Below are 20,332 nucleotides of genomic sequence, written 5' to 3'. Positions count from 1 at the left end.
ACAAAGGCAAGTTCAACTCCCAGACAGTGTGTGACTTGTGACGGACCACTACAGCTGTGAGCCCGATCCCACTAGAAGGCCAACAGAACCTAATTCAGCAACAATGTGAGGGAGCACGCGTGTGTGTGTGCTCAGCCTAAAAACAACCACAAGCATGTGACATCTTAACACAATCTGAGCTTTGAGAAAAGCGCTTTTCAGCACGCGGGTGACCAGCCCATAGACCTAATGAAAGAGAACTTTAAAGCTTTAAAAGGCAGAATTTGCCACAACAAAACTGGAGAACACATGCAGATGTGCGAATGTTTGTCTGAATTTCACCAGAGCTTTTTAAAACACTGGTTGAGAAATAACTCAAGCAATGGTGCCACTCTTTTTAGTCAGCAGCAACCAACATGGCATTGCCTACAGTGCTTCAGAATTACCAGGATCAAGTGGTACAGTGGTATTACAGTCGATTCATGGTACCCCACCAACCCTCCGCCCCTTCTGGCAGTTCGGCACTCGTGGAAACTGGGGATTAACTGCCAAAGTTTAACCATTAAAATGTGGAATCTGGTTTGACTGCTGCTGTTGCCACTTTTTGTTCGCAATTATTCCCAAAATTGATGCCATGTAGGTAACCATGTAGTTTAGTGTAACCCCAGCTTAAGCCACATCTGCCTACAGTCATGTGACCCATGCGTTTTACGGCACACATTAACGTTTGTGATTTTAAGGTAAATGTGTAACAGAATTTGAATCTTATTCAGTCGCTTTCCATCCAGAAGCTGATCCAGCATGTTGCTGGTGTTGGGGCGATACTGCTACTGGGTATCGGGTAGATGTGGTCTAATTTACGACAGCGGCGAAAGCAGAGAAGGAGAAGAGTGTATGAACGGAGATGATGAGGACAGCAAGTATGCTAGAGAGACAATAACGGTGTGTGAGGGAGGGGTGAAAGAGCTAGCATAGCAGAGTGTCATCTGCAGATGTGAGGACTGTGGGGAACACAATAGCAGCTCTGTCCCTATAGAGGGGAGAGATACACACATGCATGGGCCCCCCTTTTACCCTGTTCCAATGAACTTAGTGTGGACTCACAAGTCTACAACACACACACAAACATACATACCTATAGCTATGCCTGAAACTGGCCATGCAGTGCAACTCCAGGCACCTGATCTCATGCTGGAATGGCATTATTATAATTACAGGCCAGTCATCAGTAATAAATATAATTGATGCATTCTTCTTATTTTTTTTTTTAATTGGCAGATGGCCAACATTAAAGTGGTCATTTGTGCTAACTTAACTCCAAAAGAATGTGAAAACGCCTTTAGGTGAGGTCGTGGGTGGGAACTCAGGGTTAGCATGGCCTGTACAAGCTGCAGAAGGACTTAGAGGGGAGTAGCACAGCATATATTGGAGGCTACCCTACGTACAATGGCTTCCTATTCAAATTGCTGTTCCACCTTAAATGGTGCATCATTTAAGGTGGAACTTTAAGAAAAATAAGAAACTTCCTAACAACTACCTAAAAACTGCACCTTCTGTGATCAATTTGCATTGGCTGTTGACTGGACCCTTGTAGTACTGGACAGAGTTGCTGACCAGTACTAAAGACAAGTCATCAGTAATAGTTATGATCATCTGATTGGCAGATTCAATCAGATAAAGTGGGCTTGGGATGGGAAGGCCACTATTTCGAACTGCCCTAATCACTAGTGTGAGTTCACAAAAGATCCAGGTGAAAGCTTTTTAATGAACAACTATAATGGTTAAGCTACATCCTGTGCTCAGTGTGAATGGTACCGCTTAAGACCCCTGAGCAACTGAATTCAGCTTTAGGCTTTGGTTGGTGGTAAAACTGGCATTGAGGTAGATCTCTCCAGGAGCATTCATGGAAAAACAAAACTCAACCACCGCCTTGCAATCCGCCACATCCGCCATGTCCAAAATCCAAACACAAACATGGCCTACCAATGACAGAGCTATTACAGGCTTTAGGAGCCATTTGGCGCTTCTGTAAAGGCCGACCATGGAGTGTCCTCAGCCCTAAATAACTGGATCTGGAGCCTCATGAGTCTGTGCTGATATCCTGAGAGCCAAATCTCCCAATTTCAGTCTGGTACACATGTAATCCTCCTAGTTTGGCTGGCTAATCTGTTTGCATGACACTTAAGGCACCGGGACCAGCCGCCAAAGTGCCTCTCTCTAATCAACAATTCTCAGTCATGTACACAGTGTGCTGTGATACGTTTTTCTAGAACTGTGCAGTAAGTGCTGGTTTAAAACAAACACGCCCGCTGGTAAAACTTAGCTTCATTTTCTAGAAGCTGTAATTCAAGAGTGAAATTTTGGCAAGGGTGGATTTTCACACCTGATTTTGGCAGCAGGGGCAAAAATGGCAGAAAATGGACAATCTAAGCCCTGGAACCACAGATATGACCTATTCCTTTTCCATGCAACAAAGTCTAAACTCCTTTGTTACCATTAGAGAATTCTTCTCACAACTGTACTTGATTGATGGCGCCTAGAAGATGCCTAAAGGGGTCTCAGCTAAAACACAGTGGTAAAAACAAAGGATCAAAAGGGGGCTTTCGAGGCTAAGCGAAAAGCCAATACCCAATATACCCCCCCAAAAAAAACATGCCTGGATCAGCCCTGATCCCAATCCACAACTGTCTATGGAAGGCTTTCTATTGAGACTTTGGAGCACTTTGCTGTGAGGATTCGATTGCATTCAGCCACAAGACAGTGAGTGAGGTCAGGATGTCAGATGATCACCATCCCTCACTTTATCCCCATTTCTCCAACTCATCCCAATAGTACTGGATGGAGCTTCATCACCAATCACTCCAGAGAACACAGTTCCACTGCTTAAATGTTTAGGGGGAAGGGGGGCTTCATACCCCTCTAGCCCACGCCTGCCATTAGGCTTGGTACCAAGTCCTATTCAGAGTCCTATTCTATTGGCAATACTTCACCTTAGGGACTAGACAAGCTGGGTGTGCGCACACTTTGCACATCTGTATCAGAAATCGGTGCAACCTTAAGTAGATGAATGCATTCATGAGTAGAGGTGTCCACAAACATTTGGACAAAATCTATATTCCCTTCACTGTTAAAAGCATCAGATTCTGCAATTTGAAACTGTGGAGGAACCTTTTAAGGTGCTTTGAGAAACCTTCAAGATAGGGTTTACAGAAGAAAGAGGATCCTTAAGGGTTCCTCCAGTTTCAAACTGCAGGACCACCAAAAGTTCCTCAAGTATCGGTACTTTTAATACTTCCACACGCAGCACTGTAACACCCCCGCAGAAATCGGGGTACTGTGACCCACCTGGCCTAATCAGCTCACAGAAAAGGCATGTACAAGTGTGACATCAGGTCACGATGTTCAGCACATTTACTGCACTGGCAGTCAACCCCTGCTGTCTTTTATAAAGCACTACAAATGTGATGGGGTCACGCCAAGGACAATCGTCTAGAGAGAGCGCTCGGTTGTTTACACTCGGCTTCATAGTCCTTTTTTAAGCAACTGGAAGTGTCTCTGTATCTCCTTCGGCACCTGGGGGCTGCTCAACAGCACATGATCAAGCATGACTGGTCGACCATGCTTAACTCGGGCCTCCAGGCTTCAAATCTGATCTTTCATGCTCTACCCAGCGCAGCAGGCTAGCAGGGACGTACGAGATTTATTATGGTACTCACAGCATAAAGTATAACAAATGGATAATGTAACAAGGACTGTATTGATGGGACACAAAAACCCCTCCATGTGCCCTCCAATAACACAGGCTGAGTGCAAATGACTGCCAAACAATAATCCCTTTGGAAGATTCCAGTGCAGGAAACTCTGTATGAGGCCATGCTTCTGGGCATTTGCTGCAGGGATTAAGGACAGAGACAGCAGGGCGGTCACTATTGATTACATTGGCAAGACAATAATCCACATGCTAGCTTGACGATTCATCGAGGAATCGGAGCTGAAGGTGGTGAGGGAATGCTTAAGATGGGGTCGAGCTCTCTCCTTCAAATAAAGATTTAGATGGCCATTGAGGCTTTTTTGATAAGCTATTTCCAGATGCTGCCAATTTCATGACAGACCAGCAACAAAGTGGAGCTCCAGTTGCCTCCTAGAAAGCCTCTGCTATAACAAGAATCTACAAACCATATGAACAAGAGTGCAAGGCTACAATCATGGTGCAGCAGAACCACTATGTATGTGACTATGTATACGATACATACAACACTGGTTGTCCAGGTGGGCAGATTGCCTTTGTGCTACCACATGAATCAATGAGCCTTGGTTGCCAATGACCCCTTCATCAGTTCACCGGTTGTCCTTCTTGGACCACTTTTGGAAGGTACTGACCACTGTAAACCTGCTGTTTTGGAGATGCTCTGATCCAGTCGTCTAACCATTACCATTACTAACCATTCTTGGTTCTTGTCAAAGTCACTCAGATCCTTCCCTTAGTCCATTTTCCTGCTTTCAGCCTCCAAGAACTGGCTGTCCACTTGTTCTCCGATACGTAGATCCCACCCCTTGACAGGACCTTTAATTCTTTTAAATCTCCCCAACTTTTTAATGCCATTAGATCCCTGATTAGAGGTCATGAAACCAAAAAGGCTTTTTAGCAGCTACTACATGTATAAATTAAAGGCCCTAAAAAACAGGCATGAATGTGTTTGTGGCATGCTGCTTCCCTGCGTGTGGCTAAATGTCACTACAGATCAGCGTGCAGTCCGCTTTAATGAAAAACCCATGAGTGACGCTGCAGCTATTCTCGATAAACCACTGCATCACTGTACTTCCATGACCGGTAGTCATTAAAGGGCGTGACGTGAGACTACTGTTTATAACACGGTCAACACTGATGACGTTTTTAAAGGTCAAGACCCACTCCAAAGTGCACTCAACCTTCAACTCCTGATGATTTATTTTTTTTCCATTTACATCACAACTACAAAAGGGCCACCTAATCATGTTGCTGCACTGTATATCAACAGCTACGCTTCTGCCACCATGCACCCATCAGCCACAACACTAAACCGCAAAAATCGGGTTACAATGGCTTTTGTCGAGGGGTCGGATATACATAGTAGGTAGCAAGTGAACAGACAGTTCTTGAAGTAGAGACAATATGTGATGGCTAGACAACGATGGCTGGGGTCCGAGCATCTCCAAAACATCAGGCAGATCTTGTGAGGTGTTCCTGGCATGCAGTAATCAGTACCTGCCAAAAGTGCTCCTTAGGAGTCTTAGCTGCCCAAGGCTCTTTGACTTGGACCAAGATCAGTAGGGTCAACGCCTTCACTGAAAGGCCAAAGCATTGCTGAAAATAAGGAAACCTACACAATTGCTTCATTAAGCATGTAGAAATGCATTCATCCTGACCGATGCTTCTTTTTTAGAGGCTTTGATATATTTATCTAGTGTTTTGTGGTCAAGTTAAAACATGACGGTAACCATCTTAGGCTGGGGTGTCAATCAAAGGGCCAATCAAGCAAAATCTCACGTGCCTGGTGTTCTCTTGCTTTGCAATGAAAACCTGCAGTCCCCCTTTTTATTGATATCTGATCTTAGGGTTTCCGAAAGGTTCTAAGACCCCAGGTGTGAAACTGTGTTATACACAGATTGTGGTGGAGAATACTAAAGCCTTTCTGGCTGTAGAATAAGACAGTTATAAGCCCACATGCATTATTTATCTTCTAAGGTTTGTCCGCCTTGCCGTATTAATAACTGCAGCAGTCCTGTCAGATAAGGCTTACACCAGTCTCTTGTCCACTGTAGTAACAGTTTGGCTACAGAACTCCAGCATTTCACCTGCTGCCCCAAGCAGAGAACTGTGATTGAGGCCTGGTGACTTCTGAAAATCACTTGTCCTTGTGAAATCGTATTGAGACAAAGCCTGAAGCTTGACTTAACACCCCCTCCTCTCAGAAAAAGAGCAAAACAATGACCATAGCTCTTTGTTTGTTTTTTATAAAGCAGGGTATGGAGAGAACGAATGAGCTGATTTACTTGCTACTTGCTTAGCTGATTTATATGCCATCAACTGAAATGGAGAAATGCAGCTCAGAATGCCGAACTTCCTGAACCCGGTGCCTGTGAGGGGAGCCTGCTTGCTGATTTCATATCCTTTGTAGTTACTCATTACCAAGACCTCTGTATTGACTCAGAGTGGGTGGTGCCAGAGCAATAACTCTGGAACTGACAGAGCAAATACTCAGCAGTTACACATCAAACATCTGCCAGGCCGGTTCCAAGGAACACCAAGAACAGGAAAACTGGGTGATATGAAGAATTAAATAAAGGAATATTACATGACAAGGGAAACAATGGACAGATTCCTTTTCCCAATAATGAAAAATCAGCAGCGGAGCTTATGACCCCTGGGTCACGGCTGGCTGAATCATTTTCAAGGAACCAAATGCTACATGCCTCAAGGCATGCTTGTGCAGAATTCCAATTCCAAGAACATGCAACACGAACGGGGTGTGGTTACAGTGTGGTTACTAAACACATGCTACGGACTGCAACTGCAAGGCTGTAACACTTGAGTCTGCTTATATGTGGGTCATGTCTCTGGGCATTAGGTCACTGCTTCAGAAGGTCAATCGTACAGCACACGTACAGCACACGTACACAAATACACATTACACTTCAACATCAGGTTTGGAAAGCTCATGCGCACAGCCATTTTCAGCCCCTTGCAGGGTTAACATTGAAAAGACAAAAAAGTGCAGCATATGCATTAAAATAGACCACTTGCCTAGTCTAGGGACCAGCAGGATCACTGTTTAAAATACTGGTTGCTATTAACCTCTTAACGCAGCAAGGCTTATTACACACTAAGGTGTGTTATTTAGTAACTACAGGGACTTCTGTATAAACTGATCGGGCTAGAATCTGGGAATAGAGGCTTGTAAGAACTTTTAAACCGGTGCCGGTGGTCCATAGGCAGTTTAGGGGGCAAAAACCCACGTTTACAGTTTTCTGACATTAATAGTTTGACATTAACCAATGTTTTCTTTTGTGGGATTTGTTCAATTTATGAAGATAAACGAACGGGTTCAATCATTCTACCAGAAAAGCTGTGAATATTTAAAGGTCAGACATTATTCACAACCTGCAGCAATGCAAAAAAACAATACAGACAACACTGGATCAGTATTGGCTGATGCATAACCAAGGTACACTAATTGGACCAGAAAGGCAACTGTGGGGATAAATAAATAAAAAAAAAATAATAGTAATCCCACTCTTGGAAAGACCTAGAGGTGGGCAATTTGCTGATATTTTATTGTACAGTGATATTATTGTGAATGCAAATGTTTTCTTAGCATTTGGAGGATATTGTTAGTGCTTACTAAACACATAAAAAATGATGTATGCAGTCTGTGGTTACATGTATCGTTATAAATATTACCGTACCGTAGAAATGTCTTTAAATATCGCGAATCACTGGAATTGTAAATGTTCTAGGACTTTTTCACACTAACAGGCTGCCTTTTATAGTGCTTATCAAAATTTGCTAACAAGGCAAATTTTTAACCATAGAAATGTCTAACTTGTTTGATAATATTGTTCAAATTCCCCAATTTCCTAGCAAATAAAATGCGGACATTAAGTGTACATCTGGGCCAAGAAAGAACACAGCAATATAATAAAGTAACAAAAATATATACAATGCTGCTTAAAAGTTTTGTTTTTAATGGCAAAATTAAAATATTCCGATAAATTTGGGTTTTCTTTGGGTTTCAAGTGATTGCTTCAATTGGTCCTTCCTTTTCCCTCAATACTACCTGTTGAACAGCTGTGGAAGTGTCTTAATTAGGGCTTGGGCTTCAGCATCTACAATGCTTTGCTTTGTATTCCAACCATAACCCACCATGACCCACATATATACTGTGTAGTTATTGCACCACTTTATTTATGCAACTATGCATCAAGCTATGCAATCAATAACCTGTTCAAAACACCCTGGAGGACAATGAAAAATGAAATGCCTCAAAAAGGTCAGCAGATTAAAATTACGGCTTTCGAGCACCAGCATGAACCCTTCGTTGTACAGTACGGACACAGCATTTTCATACAGCAGCAGAGCCCGATTTCCCAGGCGGTCCTAGCCAGAAACATCTCCATTACCGGCGTAACGGTCCGATTCTTGTCTTTAATCTGCGTCTAGAAGAGCCGCCTCAATGTGAATTAACTCTGTTTAATCCTGCCGGTAGGTCAACTAAATTCAGAACACATGGCGAGGGAGGAGGAACGCTTTAAAAGCAGCTACAAAAGAAAGGGCAAGGAGGGTGTGCGATGCGAGCGTGTGAGCAGGAGCCTAGTGAAGCCATTCAGGCCGGCCCTGCCTTATCGGTGATGTCAGCGCCACAGAACTAATGACACTCCCACCGCCTTGGGTAAATCACATTACACAGGGAAGACTTGACCCACATTTTAATGAAGTACACTTCTGGAAGGCGCCACGGCACCAAAGTCAAAAATTAACTCTGACAGCGGCGGGATTATCTGCTCGCCGTTGATGAGATAATATGAGGCTGCTGCGTTAGGAACGGCAGAGCCATTTGCCTTAATGAGTGTAGAGTGACTAATGCTGCTGAATTCTGCAAGACCGTACAGAGCCAGCTCAGAAGCTCCATTACGGAACAGGCCTGAGACAACAGAGCTAGAGCACGTGTGCACACCCACAACGCCGGTGCCCTCGATTTCGTCTTGAGCAATTCTGTAGGAAATGATTCAGTGGATCACTGAAGCGAGGCGTGTTATGGGTTGATAACCTGGTCAGAAATCCCAGCATTGTGGCAATAGGCAGCGAGAGGAAGTCTGTTATGCATAGGGCTGTGGTAGAGAGTAGAGAAGCGTAATCTGTCTAAACTCGGGTTTTTTTAGGGTTTTTACTGTTTATGGTAACTGTGTTAGCCAGCCTGCTAACAGCAAAGTTAACTCCAAGCTAAGCGTAACTCCACACAGAGATCCAACCACAGCTGTACTATATCTTATACTGTGTGCTCTCGCCAGTATTAGGTCATAAGCTATAATGATGTATTACTTTTTGGAGACCAGGTTTCCAGTCTAATCTTAGTCACGTGCCCTTGGCAAGGCAGCGGGAACTGCAAATGTCTGATAAGAGTGTGGTTTAAATGTTGTTGCATTTACTTAATGTTTACTGAAAATAATTTAACAAAGGTAGAAACATAAAAACAAAAGTGCATCCAACAATAAGGGCAGCCTTGTACATCTATTCCATTAAAAACTAAACAAAACATGGTAATGCACAAAAAAAAAAGTGTCTAATGAGCTCCTTCACTGTGTGCATGTATATGCATATGAATAAACAAGTATATTTCACAATAAATAAACAAAAAACATACAAACAAACTGGTGGAATGGCTTTTAGGATGCCTGTGGAAAGACGGTACAGTGGTGGTTCTAATAGGGTTAGCTTTAGGGAATCTGCAACATTTGCCAACAAATAAATAAATAAACAAACAAATAAATACACCACTACATATAGTAAGATGCATTTCTCCATAAACTGTACCTAGGAAGAACCACTATTCTGACTTTATAGGTTGGATCAAGCCTAGTTGTACACAACGATCTCCTAGTGGACAAATGTTCCATTCAAAATGCTGTGTGGTTCATCACCAGACTTAATCCCCTGGTTGGTGTGGCGTAACAGGTAACACCACTAACTGCCAGTAACTACCACACCATGTGGGAGACCAGGGTTCAATTCCTGGTCTGGGTGACACTGCTGTGCTACACCAATAAGAGTCCTTGGGCAAGACTCCTAACACTACATTGGCCCTCCTCTGTAAGATCAGTAACCTTATAGGTTGCTCTGGATAAGAGCGTCAGCTAAATGCCGTAAATGTAAATGTAATCCCTATATGGGGTTATGGAAGTTTTGAGAGTGTGCCTCTCTCTTGCACTCAAACATGGAGACCTGAAGGAACATCCAGGGCACTGAAGGCCACATGAGAGACAGCTCCCTGAGCCAGGACTACAACCCAAGCCAGGGAAGATTAAAGTCCTGAAACCACAGACCTCATACAGTCCAGTCAGCAAAGATGTACATGTGTGTACACACACACACACACACGTGCGTGTGTTAACTCTATTTACTCTGAAAGTTGCCTGAATGACTTCAAAACACCCCCACACACACCACCACGCAGCCACGGAACCAGGAACAGGATGAGGCCTGGGAGGTTTCCTCCTGGATGAGCAGCCAGGTGAGGCTTGATGAGAATGACAGCTTGATTAGATCCCTCGTTTAATTCTGCAGCTCTCCCAGACCAGACAGGGCTTGGGGACATCGTGCTGTTGCATAACAACCAGAGACAAGGGCCTAATCCCCGTGCAGCCCTGCTGCCAGCCACACGTGCACCATGTGCACTTTGCACCTGGGAAGCTCGACAGTAGAAAGGGACGGTTTGGTTAATGTTGAGACTTGTGCTTTTTTTGCACTAGAGCTACGAAGCCAACGTGGCCAACATAGCTGCCGAGTCAAACAGACCTCATAGGGTCTCGGACATTAGTTAGATTGGAGTAAACAATGTCGTGAAGTGTCAGAAACAGGATTGGAGATTGCGCAACCATGCGAGTGACTGATGATTAAGGCACGCGGTTTGCACAATGCTTTACGGGTGGCTACAAGCTTCCACTGCTTGCTAGCGACATTCAGCCGTCTTCACTGACTGATCATCTAGGTTACAGTGCACATCTGCATTACAGGGTATCCTATATCCAATCGTAGTGAGTCCTTGTATTGAGACAATTGCGTAGTGTTAGGTTCGGTCGTCTTGCTGATAATACTGTACTTGTAGGACACTGCAACCCCAGCAAAACGTTCAGGCATCTGTATACTTCTTTAGCATCGGCTTTGGTGAACAAATTAACGGAATTAGGAGAACGCAAATAAATAAATAAAAACCAAATATTGGAGGCTGAACACTCCCATATGGCAATGCACTCTATTGGCCGATGCTAAAGGAGGTGGTACATCACAGCATGCAGTGTTTTTCCAATAGTCTACAGTACTAACGACACTAATTACGCAAGCACGCTCGCAAAGGTGGGTTCGACTTCACGCAATCCCTGCTAGCTTAATTCCTCTAAGCACATAATTGAACTACACACCCCTATTACATGTCGTTTGCCAGGCGGACAACAAAAAGGTGACACACTGTCCACAGCCCCGCCGTTCTGGGAAGACGGCAGCACCTCGTTTCCGGGAACGGAGCGTAGAGCTGAATCACTCAGAACCCTAAACTGAACCACCGCTCGCTCCCTCGCTCGCTCCCTCACTATGCTTCACGTTTGACTGGCAGCCAAGTCAGATGCAGCTGAGGTGGAGGAGATGCTCCGAGAATGCTGTGTTTGTAAATAGAGAGCTGGACTGCGACCGGCTGCAGCACTTTAAGTGTAACTCTGCAATTGCACTGGCATGCTCACAGCACTGCAGAATGGTCTAATCGCCATGGCATCCTGCCGCTGCTGCCAATCAGAGCCAAACAGTGGAGGGGGGGTGGGGGGGGTGGCTGGGGCGCCAACTTCCTTCCAAGTCCATTCATACCACAAAAGCCACCTGCTGTGCCTGTCAAAGACTGGAACGAGGGAGTGAGGGAGAAGACGGAACGCGGAAAAGAGAAAATGAAGCAGAAAATGAAGGGAAGAAAAGTAGGGTGGGAGTGGTGAACCCTTAATAGGACCATGCATAGTGCAGAAGTTTTTAATAGTAAAGGGGATTGCAACCCTGCTACGGTCAGGCATTTAGATCATGCCGCTTCAGGTCATTTCAGGTACTCAACACAGCGTTTCATAGGCCGAGGCTTAATCAACAACAAGTCAAATGCTCAATCTGGCACAAGTAGCCAACATGACTGGCTCGCCCAAGGGTGTCCAGTGCCGGTCGATTGGCGCTTGGCGATTTCCCTGCTCAAGCACACCTTATTCAGCAAGTCAACAGGTTTGTTACCAGGGCTCTGTTTCAAGAAGGATATCTGCTTAGTCAGCTAGTAACTGTAGCTCAAAACCCTGGATTATCAGACCCCTGGACCCAGCGAGTTATGATCACATCTAACCTGCTTGGGATCATAAGCAGCCCTTGAACCAGGCACTAGCAAGCTTCTGACCAATCAGGGTCAGCGTTCTAAGGGATGGCAATTATATTTACAGTAATCAAGCATGCATTAGTACAAGAAATGTGTGAGGAGTGGCCATTAAAAACGATATGGTATGCCCAGCTCTAAGTTCATTCTTTTTTGGACATTTGATCATCTTTCAAGAAAGTGTTTCGCCATAAAAAAAAAGGAAGGGATGCGTCATTTTTGACCTGCTTTGGTCTAAACTAAGGGAACTGGTATGCAAGTATGAGAGCACCCTTAGGTGCTCATCAGAAGGGATGTGTTTCCATTAAAATTGGGTTGGTGGATCTATTTTTGGCTAAGTTTAGATGAATCCATATCGGATTTAATGTTCTGTCCAGCAAGTTGTCCGTTCCTAGAAGTAAATGGAGGAGGGGGGGGGGGGGGGGGGGGGGGCCTCCTCCATTTACTTCTAGGAACGGACAACTTGCTGGACAGAACATTAAATCCTAGGCCATCACTGTCATTTACATTAGCCATCATTGCAGCAACATTACAGCTGGTTCTGACAATCTTGCTTGTGGGTTTAAAAATAATAATAATAATAATAATAATAATAAAAACAATAAATAATGTTATTAAATAAAATATATTTCTTACGTGAACATTCAGTTGTTAAAAAGACTTCCAAGGCTTTAAGGCATGTGCCCACTCATGCTACGAGTTCTGTATTTTAGAGGCCGCAGTGTAAACTGTTACAGGGGCACTAGGCCACCCCAGTCTTAAGTCTCTAAACATGGGTTTACAGCGAAAATTGTTAACTACCATCGTGAGTTAACAAATTCAAAGTCAAAAACCCTGTCCGAGCTAAAAATGCTTGGACCCAAATGACCAAACTTTCTTGGACTCTGCCCCTCAAAGACTAGAGCTGGCCTGGTCTGTTCTTTTTATCTTTTTAGAGGGGTTTTGCTGATCGAAATCAGGAGCAAAATTGAAAACACACTAAAACATGCATCACTGTTGTTCTCCAGGACCTCAAAAGAGTGAAGAGCACAGCTAAAAAATAAAAAAAAATCAATGGCTATAGTCTACAGTGGTCCAACAAAGCTATTGAATTTCTTCTGCAGGGAGCACATTTGGGTTCCTCTACTGATGAGGCTGATTAATCACCCCATTACTCATTAATGGCTCCAGTCCATATGAACTGGAGCTCACAGGCAGAACTCAGGACTGGTGACTTCTCAGGCAGGTTCAAAGACCAGGGAAATGGCCTGAGGCCTGGGGAAAGAGGACACAGTAGAAGACAAAAGCAGGGAGGCTCCAACCTTTGCAAGGCCTTTGTGTTTATTCTTTGCCTGCCTTAGTGTGTACCATTCTTCTGTTCACGGCTCATCAGATTTGAAGTTGGTTTGTCGGATCTGCTTACCAAAGGCCTCTCTTAACACGAGCTCTGCAAGTCTCTTCCTCATCCCAGTCCAGCCTACTGTGCGACATGGTCATACCCGACCAACCTAGCAGCTTAGGCTGCTTTGATGCTGCGAAGAACGAACGAACAAATTTAGTTGGAAAAGTGCAGTCACAGGTTGCCCTTGTTTGCCAAATTGAAAAAAAGACCTCCGTGGAACATCTTTCAGTGGCCAGGAGAAGTGAATGGCAAACATCTCGAAGAATTAGAATGGAAACTGGAAAGACGCTGCACCCAATGGGGGTGAGGTTTTGCTCACAGGATTATCACAGGGGGGATTACGCTGGCTCTCGTGCACTCTAGGATACACAAACAGCTTTGTTTTGAGAGGAAAATGAAAAACTTGATGTACAGTAAAGTACAAGGAGGGTTGTCTGGCAGGCTGAAGTGAGCCAAAAATGGTTGGCTGCTCAGATGACAGAAAACAGTGGGTTATGGGGAAGTATGTAAGCAAGAAAGAGAGAAAGAGAGAGAGAGAGAGAGAGAGAGAGAGAGAGAGAGAGAGTATAGAATGAAGTAAGCTGGTACAATGTGCAAAACGTCCTTATCAAAACTCAATCGGTGCAAACATGACTGGTATCAGCAGAGATGGCATATTGGTGTGGATGTTTATCAGTACCGGACCCGGAAAAAACACTGGATCGGCTTTTAGTTGGAAAAAGAAAATAATTCATCTAAACTTAGCCAAAAATAGATCCACCAACCCAATTTTAATGGAAACACATCCCTTCTGATGAGCACCTAAGGGTGCTCTCATACTTGCATACCAGTTCCCTTAGTTTAGACCAAAGCAGGTCAAAAATGACGCATCCCTTCCTTTTTTTATGGAAAAACACTTTCTTGAAAGATGATCAAATGTCCAAAAAAGAATGAACTTAGAGCTGGGCAATATGACGAGTCTTTAAATATCGCGATACATTATTTTTACCATAACGTCCAGCTCTAGACGAACTTATTCTATGTCAAAAGCGTGTCTTTTCCATGTCCCAGAGCAGGTACGCACAGGGTGGGCAGGTTTATCCTGCGCTTGGACCAAATCTGTTCACAGTTCGGAATCAGGCCGAGACCCAGCTGCTCAGGGGGTCTCTGTCCAGTTCAGATGGTGGCACGTACACTTGCTTTAATGAACTACACTAGGGTTGGTTTAATGACCCCAATGACCTCCTGAGAAACCCCAGACATTTTCTGATGAGATCCGCCCGATATCGATACCTGGTATCGGAACTGGTGCCATGGTCTAGAAACAGCACACACACACACACACACACACACACTCCCCCACTGGTGATGTGATGATGCTAGCTGTGTGTTTCTCCCTCCAGGATACCAGGATGTGTGTTGCAGTAGTTTGAGAAGGAGATGCTCATCTAAAGTGAAGTATGGAAGGAAGCATATCGGACCAGCATCCACTGATGCATCGGTCTTGGCAGGACCTGCGCTCAGTCTTACCTCACACCCAGCTGCTGAACCCTACTGTACTGTATTTTACACAATACCTACTTTATTTGTGAACGTATAAACATCTACAGAAACGTGTGTGTGTGTTTTAGAGAGAGAGAGACTGTGTTTTCACTGTATGGATGTCTATGTTAATGTGGGTATGTGGGGAAGGTCCATTGTGGGCTCCAGGGCATGTCCTCGAGCCTGGCTTCTGGCTAGTCCTCTTACCCTGCGGTAACAGCAGGCAAATAAAGGGCTACAAGTAAGCCCTGAAGTCTGGGAGAGCTGACCAGCGCCTGGCGTCGACACTTTTAGCAAAGAAGCGAAAGAAAAGGCTGAGAAGAGAAGGTCAGGACACGACTCCGGCGTCTCTCCAGGCCATGGCCATTCAGATGAACGCAGGACTTGAAACTTGGAGGAGCCACGTTTCATCGGCTGAGCCCAGCTCGACGCCAAAAACAAAGGCGCAGGTCGGCTCGTTTTCGGGCTTTAGGACTTTTAACACGACTAAACGGGTCGGTACGAGTTCCTGTGTTAGTGTCAAAGAAAATACGAGCAGGCATTGTAGCTTAAACCCCCCCAAAACAACACCCACGACGAGACGAGACGAGGCCAGGCCACTCCACCACCACCACTAGCTAACAACCACCACCAACAACAACAACACCACCAGCACCAGCAGCAGCAGCAGCAGCCTGACTTTGGCTTGGCCAACATGGAGATTGGATTTTGTTACCTTCACGCGAATGTGGTCCCCCTTTTCCTCGGTTACATACGACCACCACAACTCCAGCGAACAGAGCAGAAGTGGAGGAGGAGGAAGAGGAGGAGGAGGAGAAGAAGAATACACTCGGGAAGTCGTGTGGCGGCTACAGAGTGGAAATCCCAGCCTGTCCCATTCCTTACTGCTCCATCCACGCTTCCCAAGAACAGCCCCGGCGGAGAGAGAGAGAGAGAGAGAGAGGGGGAGAGGGGGGGAACTGATTGCAGATTGTGGTGCTCAGTTCATGAGGGGAAGAGAATCCACGGAAGAAAAAGAGGGGTTTATAAAATCCAGTCACGTCACTCGATATTTGCTCCCGGACCCCAGCCAGAGGGGGAGAGTAATGGAGACCGAGCGCTGCCTAACAAAACCCTTTCAAACCGGAACCGGTATGGCTGGGCTACATGACAAAAGGCAGCCTGGGGAGAAGAGAGGAGTCCCTGCAGTTGGAGCTCATGCCTCCTCCTCCTCCTACTACTCCTCCTTCCTTTTTTTCCTCCCTCCCTCGCTCGCTCTCTCTCTCTCTCTCTCTCTCCCTCTCCCTCTCCCTCTCCCTCTCTCTCTCTCTCTCTTCCCTACTTGGTGTAACTTGCATCCCACAACATGGCCGCCAACGACTCTCCTACTCGGCGCTGGGAATGTCAACACTGGGACCCTGACACGAACGGAGAGAGGATGTGATGGATGTAGGGGGTATTTGCGAGAGCAGGAAAATGTCGAAAACGAAACCGACTGACATTAGTAACGGTTTTATTTATTTATTTATTTATTTGTTTATTTGTTTATTTATTTATTTAAAAACGGCGCTGAGATTTTTTTTTTTAAAGTAGTCCTCTGGCGCCCCCTGTCGGCGGTCACATGCCTGTACAGCTCGGCTGTGCTGAAGCTGATTGATGGGCCTTAACCCCAGAGCGGCCTGACCTCAGAGAGCGTTCCCACTTTACTTTCTATTTCTGTGGGTAAATCAGCTCACCAGTAACTGGTTCTGCCAGCATGATATGGGAAGGATTAGCCACCTTTTCACTCCCCAAAACAGTGAAACTGAGCAAAGCCTTGTTCTTGGATGAGGAGTGTTTGTGTGTTCGCATGTGAAAAACCCATGAGGTTTTTGTTTCTAATCTTGTTCATGTCGAATGCTCTAATAAATGTAAAAGTAAGGAAAAGGAAAAACATTATGTTGGATACTTTTTATGCAGCTCTATTAAAAAATTTAGAAATTGCAGACATTGCAGAGATGTTCTTCTACATCTTAATGCATTTTAAGAAATAATTCCTAGAAAGCCGTCCCAATTTGTCTAGAATGATGAAGAGACACTTCATAATAATTAAGTAATAATAAAAATGACACCCAGAAAGCCTCATATTTGAAAAGTAGTGTTCAAATCCCAGTACAACAAAAACCCGAATTGTTGAATCTAATATCTTACATATATTTTATTAAAATACCTGCAGGCTTCTAGTTTATAGTAGTTTAATCTAGACTGTATAAACTGCTACAGAACACACCATTTATTAATAATGACATATTGTGATTTTTTTCTTTGTAGCGTAGAGGTGTTGTGGTAGTGTAGTATATTGACATTTTGTGCGACAGTAACAAAATGACAAACAAAAAACAAAAATGACAGGTTACACACATACTACCCATGCTTACATTGATCAGTTGTAATATGACCCACCCGCCAAGCCATGGTCTCCAGATGAGCCCGAAGTTTCAGCAGTTCTGCAGCAGTTCTGCTGGTGTTCTGTAGGACCAGACCAGACGGGCTAGTGGTCGCTCCCAATACACATCAGTGAGCATTGAGCGACGAAGGCAAAATGGCCAAGACTTCAGATGATGTTCCAGACAATTGTTATAGTAGCATAAAGTGAAATCTCACCAAATTTCCAAAATTCTAAATTGTTGGTACCTGAAATTGTTGGTGCCCAAAAAAAAATAATGGCACCATTAACGTAATACTCTGTTGCACAACCTTTTGAAGCATACACTGCAATCAAGTGATTTCTGTAACTCCCAGTATGACTTCTGCACTAGTCCACAGGTATTTTGTCCCATTCCTTGTGAGCAAATTGCTCATAATATTATGTCCAACTGTAGTGATAAGAACATCATGCTGCTTGGAGACGGTCCTCTAGACTTTATCTTTAACATGTTTGTACTCTCCTGATGCTCTCTCTGTTGAGCTTTCTGTGGTCCATGTTTAGTGTGGTACACACCATGATACCCTACAGCTCTACTTTTCACCCTTTAACTAGAAAGACTGACTGACTACAAGTTTAAAGACACCCGTGATGCTAACTAGTGGACACTCCTTACTTTAACATGTCCCTATTCCAATTATTTCCGGCCTTTTGCAGGGGTATCATCCTTTTTGTCCAGGCCAGTTTTATTTATTTATTATTTTTTCCCCATTACTCTGTTGAAACACGATTCCAGCGAAATGTCTGATTTTCATGATGTAAGTTTCAAGCTATATCAACGACCTTTGCGGCTTTTTCTTTCTTTAACAAAAGCCTACCAATTTTGTCTACGTGTGTATATGTAAATCAATGTGGTTCAGATGAAAACAAAGTAATTAAGAGTGGTTGGAAAGAATATTTCCATATTTGTTTCTTTCTGAGGACCACTTGGGGTGGGTTATGACTTGAAACCATGGTATTTTACATCTGTTCAAAATAAACCGGCTGTTTTTGTCACTGTCTTCAAGTTTCAAGAAAAAGTAAGCGAACCCCGAAGGAAGTACCTGGATTTCTGAATGACTTACCTATAGAATGTGGTCTGATCTTTATCTAAGTCACAATTGTAGACCAACCCAATCTAACTAAACTAATAACACACACTGTACTGTTCATGTCTTTGCTTGAACACGTTGAGTCAACATCCACACTGCAGGCTAGAAAAAGTAAGTGAACCATTGAATTCAACATGTGAAGATCCCCTTTGTGAAGATCCCTCCACCAAACAGTTTCTGTAACTGCACATCAGATTTACACAATGTTGAGGATGAATGCTGGACTATTCCTATCTGCAAATGTGTTTTAGGTCATCGGTAGAAAGAAAATTAAGATGGTGGTGATAGGAACCAGGGGTTGCGATGTCTACACAAATATAGTCCTTGAATTTACTAAACAATTGCAATGTTGATAATGGTAGAATCCATTAAAAAAAAAAAAAAAAAACACCAAAACTATCATAAAACAAACAGAAAATTCTTAATTTAGCATAATAACGTTCTGTGCAGGAGTTTTAAGGGGCGTTTTAAACTCCTTTGGTGTCTAGGTCCCATCAATGAGACTGTAAACCATTTGAACTTCCCATTTCCCACCAAATCTCAGAAAGTTATGTGGAAATCTGTGGATTTCCACCATAGAAACATGCCATAAAATAGGAAAACAAGTAATAAATGCCCCAAAAATCCAATATTCTAAGACAAACACTGGCTCTGTAGTCACACACTGAGCCACATAGAGCTTGCCAAGGCTTTTGGAATCAACACTATGAGCGTGTCCAGATATTGTGTAAAAGAAACCCATCTTCCGAGCCAGGAATCAGTTGGAGCTTTTGTAATATCATGTACTCTGCTCTTACACAATGGTGATGTTATTCTTGGTCCTTTTTTTTTGGGTGGCCACCATTGCTCATCTCCAGTCTTTTGCTGGTCACTGTCACAAATCCGGGCGCTTACAGCTGCCTACAGCAGAAACACTTCCACTCTTCAAACTACTGGCAAAACAGCACTGTCAGGCTTGTCAGCTCTGCTTGCTAGACTCCGACTTAGTAGACGTAACAGTGTAAACAGCCGCTTAGCCGCCGTGTCACTCAGAGACTGTGAATAGGCTAGGGACCGTGCCATCCTGCCTTTCCAGCAAGAACAAAGCCTGTGGACTCTTTTCATGTTTATAAATAAAACCTTCGCACTCACGCAGTTGTGCCACCTCTAACACCCCCAGACAGGCATTCAGCGGGTTGGCAGGTACATAGAAGGGACATGGCCTCTTGGGATTATCAAAAAAGCTTAGGAGAGAGCGTGGTGGAGATGGGCAGGGCTTCCAATTGCATTCCATTCCAAGATCCTTGGAAAGTTTCTGTGATTTGGTTTATTTTTTAATAATGAATGCAAAGTAATAAATAATTAAAGGCCCAATATTTCACATTTTTCATATTTCCATATTTGTTCCTTTCTGAGGACCACTTAGAATGTTTGGGGTGGGTTATGACTCGAAACCATGGTATTTTACATCTGTTCAAAATAAACAGGCTGTTTTTGTCTTCAAGACTGACATACAGTCTCAAGAAAAAGTAAGTGAACCCCCGAAGGAAGTACCTGGATTTCTGCATAAACTTACTTATAGAATGTGGTCTGATCTTTATCTAAGTCACAATTGTAGACCAACCCAATCTACCTAACTAATTACACACACTGTACTGTTCATGTCTTTGATTGAACACGTTGAGTAAACATCCACACTGCAGGCTAGAAAAAGTAAGTGAACCATTGAATTCAACATTCTGAAGATCCCCATTTGGCATCAATCACCTCCTCCAAACAGTTTCTGTAACTG

The 20,332-nt window shown here is 43.9% G+C and overlaps 1 protein-coding gene across 1 annotated transcript in view; it reads right to left on the bottom strand.

The window, feature by feature from the left end:
* Nucleotides 1-16,256, bottom strand: part of yes1 (YES proto-oncogene 1, Src family tyrosine kinase) — a 43,978-nt gene extending 27,722 nt beyond the window's left edge. The window contains exon 1 of the mRNA XM_072688127.1: nt 15,743-16,256. The gene's annotated coding sequence lies outside the window, so the exon portion shown is untranslated. The remainder of the gene's footprint in view (nt 1-15,742) is intronic.
* Between the last annotated feature and the right edge of the window lie 4,076 nt (nt 16,257-20,332).

This window comes from Salminus brasiliensis, chromosome 9 (assembly GCF_030463535.1).
Source record: "Salminus brasiliensis chromosome 9, fSalBra1.hap2, whole genome shotgun sequence".
In the NCBI taxonomy this organism is placed as follows: Eukaryota; Metazoa; Chordata; class Actinopteri; order Characiformes; family Bryconidae; genus Salminus; species Salminus brasiliensis.
Note: the sequence above shows the minus strand (reverse complement) of the source record. Positions and strands in the feature narration are given on the sequence as shown.